Raw genomic sequence first — 5,555 nt, 5'->3', positions numbered from 1 at the left:
TGCAAAGGCAAGCTCCTCCATCTTAAACCTTATAACCACACAGCAGAACTGCTGAAATGTGTGGTTTTGTATCACTTTAATTTGCTAATCAAACAGAGTAGCGTTTAAATTGTTGAAAGATTCAAAGAAAATTACACACACACCTGCAGGATATGCCTGCTGTTGGCCCTGATTGAAGTATTGAAAGGTGTAAAATTGATAGCACACACATGCATGCAGAGCTCAAAAACATGCACACAAGGGTTTCAAACAATCTAATAATAGCAATTAAAATGTATGAAATATAACAGCATTCAGTCATGTGTGCCCAGACATGTGGCTGCTACTGTATGTATTTGTCCCTTTCACATTCTCTGTTGGACTTTCTTTTGCACACACACAGAGAAATGTGTGAGGCCACTTCATCATCATTATGAGTGTGTCAAGCTGGCTGGACAGGGTGGGTGTAGTGGTGGCCAGGCTGATTTAAGGGGCAACTAGGGACACAAGAAACATCTTTGCTGGGGGAGATGATAAATGAGCTTGCCTCATTTTAGAAAAAGGACAGAAAATCCCAAAATTCACACTGTCAAGATTTAGTAAAAGTATTGTAATGTATCGCAATTCTTATATACTTCTTTTGATATCATTGATCATTTAGGTATAAATATTTTTACTGCACTGTAAAAAATAAATCCTTAAAATAACTGTAAAGTAGGCTACTGGCAGCTCATTACACACAACATTATCCATTAATTTTACGGACATTTCTCTTAACTCTAAAACACAATGCAATGAAGTATGAAATTCAAAATACTGGTTAAACACCTGTAAAACAATAAATACAGAAGAATTCCTTCAAATTATACAGTATATTGTGCCCTATTTTTACAGAAATTTTTTTTAGAGTGTGTGCAAACAGAAAAAAAAAAATGAAAGGAACACTTGAATCACACATTGGCTCTTGATGAATGAAATATTCAAGTTGAAAATCTCTACTTACACATTGTGTAAATCACAATGGTCAAAGGAAACCAAAATCATCAACCCACTGAGAGTTGCATTCAAAATCACACCAAAAATCAAAGTAACAAAATTAAATTACAGGCTGATCCAACTTGCATGAATTGTATCAAATCAACTCAATAATGTAAAAGTCAACAATAACATACTGTTTATGGCTCCCATGTGCCTGTATGCGCTCCTGACAATGTCTAGGCATGTTCCTAATGAGATGTACTGGAGGATCTCCTGTCAGATCTGGATCAGGGCATCACTGAGTTTCACTGAGCCTGGATACTGGATTGGATACCGGATGCTCCGTTACATAATGTCCCAGAGGTGCTCAATTGGATTTAGGTCTGGAGAATGTAAGGGCCAGTCAATGGCATCAATGCCTTCATCATCCAGAAACTGCCTACGTACACACTCTGGCTACATGAGGCCAGGTATTGCCACACACCAGGAGGAACCCAGGGCCCCTTGCACCAGTGTTAAGGTCTGACAATGGTTTGGAGGATCACTAAAAAGGTACTGTTTTTAGGTATAGCAGTAAAGAGCACGCGAAGGTCTGTGAGACTCTCCAAGAATATTCCTCCCAGTACCATCACTGACCCAACGCCAAACTGGTCATGCTGGATGATGTTGCAGGCAGCATAACATTCCCCACGGCATTTCCAGACACTTTCACGTCTGTCACATGTGCTCACTGTGAACCTGCTCTCATCCGTGAAGAGAACGGGGCACCAATGGCAGACCTGCTAATTCTAGCATTCTCTGGCAAATGCCAGTCGAGCTGCATGGTGCTGGGTTGTGAGCACAGGTCCCAATACAGGATGTTGGGCCCTGATGCCACCCTCATGGAGTCTGTTTCTGACAGTTTGACAGATACCAGTCCTGCTGCTGGGTTGTTGCCCTTCTATGGCCCTCCATGCTCTTGAAAGTGTGCCTGGAGTACTAGTGAGAAGTACCCTAGAACTGAGAAGTAGTGAGAAGGAGCCTAACACAAAAAAAACTAGAGACAAATCAGTCAAGAAGGATAATTAGAGAGCTGTGGCAACACATTTTCTTTTTGGGGGTTGTCTTCTTGTCTCCACTACAAGTTTTGTCGCTTTCATTTGCACCAAAACAAGTTGAACTGATTCATAATCACTTATGCTTCATAACTGGACAGATTAATATCCCTGAATTGTAACTGACTTGGTGTTATACTGTGATGATCAAGTGTTCCCTAGATTTTTTTGAGCAGTGTATTTTAGCTATGTTATTATGCTTTTACCATTTGATATCTGGTGCAATATCTCTTTCTCATTTACATTCTAATTGAGGCCTATGTAGTGATAAATTCAGTATCTTCTCTGAAAGGAATAGTTCACCTCAAAATGAAAATCTGCTAAAAATGTACTCACTCTCAGGCCACTCAAGATGTAAATGGGTTTGTTTCTTCATCTGAACAGATTTGGACAAATGTAACATTACATCATGTACAGTAACAATGCACCAAATGGGTGCCGTCAGAAAGAGTCCAAACAGCTGATAAAAACATCCCAATAATCCACAAGTAATCCACATGACTCCAGTCCATCAATTAACATCTTGTGAAGTAAAAAGCTGCATGTTTGTAATAAACAAATTTATTATTAAGACATATGAATTGATCAACTGGAGTCGTGTGGATTGCTTGTGGATTATTGCGATGTATAAACTGTTTTAACTCTAATTCTGATGGCACCCATTCACTACAGAGGATCCATTTGTGAGCAAGTGATGTAATACTAAATTTCTCTAGATCTGTTCTGATGAAGAAACAAACTCATCTACATTTTGGATAGCCTGAGGGTGAGTAAATGTTCAGCAAATTTTCATTTTGGGGTGAACTGTTCCTATGTCAGCCCTCTTTGGCAAGAAATCAGAACAATGATTTAATTTCTCTAATAACTACACTGAAAATAACAAATATGAAGCTTATAAAGCCTGGCAGTGATATACTGCAAGAATTAGGTTTTTTTTAACTGCTCATTTTTTTTTTTCAAGCAAAAAATGTCTTTAAATATGCTTTTTCTTGTGTAACTGAAGCTGAAGGCAAGAGTAATGTCCTTGAGCATTGCAGTAAACAGAAAAATTAAGAGGGATTGTATAATGTCTATAATAGCTCCGATTGGACATGGTGCATTTTAAATATTAGGACTGACAGTTGACTGGCCATCCTGCTAATGAGAGGCAGCAGCTCAATCACAGATCTTCTCCTTGGTCTGTTCTCCATAGAGACAACCATCGTGTCATTGGTGAATGTGTGTGTGCACTGTGCACTATATCCTCCTCATTATGTCTGTAATTGCTTTAACGGTGTGACCAACAGATGTTAAATCCATTCATCTGCCTGTCCACTTGAGGTCATTTTAATCTGACATTCTGCCACTTGTCAATCACCAGTAACTTTTTTATGGGAGATTCCAAACATTCCATAACTGAGACATTTTCAAGAACATTGTCTGCTCCATTGAGCCATATTATTTTAAAATATGTTTGGCATTTAGGCCTACTGTACGAGTGAAATGAGGTATCACACAAGAAAATTGGAGAAGTTGAGTGATGCTGTCTTACTATGTACAATGAGAATGAAAGAATGAACTCAATTGTATCTGTTAATGATGATAAATCTTTACTTTGTCTTTTCAGATATATCAAATATATTATTTTTCACTCTAAATAACATCAGCAGCTAGACAGACAGCAACAGTCACTACTGCATTATCCTCAGCTGTCACTACAGTCATTACTAACCCTGTAAAACCTGAAATATGAAATAATAGTCAGGAACAGTTTAATATTAATATTTAAATATTAGTTTGTATATGTGTTTTTGTTGAGTATCATATTTGATACTCAACATGATACTTAGTATCATATTTGATACTCAACCGCTGGAGGTAGTGTTATGCTCTGGGCAATGTTCTGCTGGTAAACCTTGGGTCCTGGCATTCATGAGGATGTTATTTTGACACCACCTACCTAAAGATCGCTGCAGACCGCATACACCCCTTCATGGCAATGGTGTTTCTTGATGGAAGTGGCCTTTTTCAGCAGGATAGCAGGGTTCCTCACTCAGATCTCAATCCGACTGAGCATCTATGGGATGGCCTGATCCATGGAGGCCCCACCTCACAACTTGCAGGACTTAAAGGATCTGCTACTAATGTTTTGGTGCCAGATACCACAGGACATTAAGAGCTCTTGTGGAGTCCATTGTGTACAAGATGTTTTTACAGCAATGTTTTGAACATGTTGGTAATTTACGGACACTAGAAATCAAATTATGATACAGTAGGCTTTAGAGAATCAAAGCATTAATTCATAATTTAAATAAATTAGTTAACACTTTACTTTTTTATAGACAGTATGTTGGCAATATGAGTCCACTTGCTTTTCATTCATATGTAGTCTAGTACAAAGACAGCCAACGAGGAACTGTTCTGTCTGACATTAGAGGGCGCGGTTATGGACATTTGTTATGGGCTCCTCTGGACTGAATAGATTTTGTGTTTCTTTATTGCAGCTTTTACTTCAGTTCCATGATCCCTGGTTGATTTTCTAAAATGATTAGTTTTAGACACGATTACAATGATAGGTTGACCCCTTAATGCTTAGGTTGAAACCTTAATGTTAGGGTATCGCCTTCAATAGATTTAAACTTTGATAAAGCAAATCCAAGACAGCTGCAAATTGTACCACATTTTTCTGTCAGATAAAAAAAAAAAAAATTGAAAGGGGAATGCTGAGTAGATCAATAGCCTATGCAATATTAATTGTAAACTGTTATTAATAATAGGCTATAATGGGTGTTGCACCTTATAAGAACTTTACACTTAAAGGGACAGTTCACCTAAAATTAAAATTCTGTCATCATTTACTCCCCCTCAAGTTGTTCCAAACCTATGAATTTCTTTCTTCTGCTGAACACAAAGGAAGATATTCTGAAGAATGTTGGTAACCAAACAGTTGCTGGCCTCATTGACTTCCATAGTAATGGATAGTGTTAAAGGGGTCCTATTATGCTCTTTTACAATGTCTTGATTTTGTTTTGGGGGTGTACTAGAACATGCTCTCATGCTTGGTGGTTCGAAAAACACATTATTTTTCACATAATTTACATTATTAAAATACCTTTCTCCCCAGGCTGGCACAAACGGCTCGATTAGTTCCGGCTTTGATGAAGGTCCGCCTTCCGAAAAACAAAATGTGATGTGATTGGTTAGCTGTCCCAGTGCGTTGTGATTGGCGAACAGCTTAGACGGTGTTTCAGTACTGCCACGCCCCTTGCTCCGTCTTTCAACAAAAGCTTTTGGCGAATCCGGCACTACTCACTCGTGATGTGGAAGCTGTCCTCAGTAAAATGCGCACAATAGCAACTTGGGGTTATAATGCTCAGGAACAGAGTTAAAAAATAAATTGCAACCACTGTTTCCTGACATCATCCGCTTTCGGAAGCCCAAACAAAGACGTTTGGGCACGGAGGTGAAAAAAACAGCGTTTCAGGCAGTCGCGCAGCGTCGCGCCACATCTTTAAAATTCAATTC

The sequence above is a fragment of the Sinocyclocheilus anshuiensis genome, unplaced genomic scaffold (assembly GCF_001515605.1).
Source record: "Sinocyclocheilus anshuiensis isolate Anshui unplaced genomic scaffold, SAMN03320099.WGS_v1.1 scaffold106, whole genome shotgun sequence".
In the NCBI taxonomy this organism is placed as follows: Eukaryota; Metazoa; Chordata; class Actinopteri; order Cypriniformes; family Cyprinidae; genus Sinocyclocheilus; species Sinocyclocheilus anshuiensis.
The sequence above is the reverse complement of the archived record's forward strand: the minus strand, read 5'-3'. Positions refer to the sequence as shown.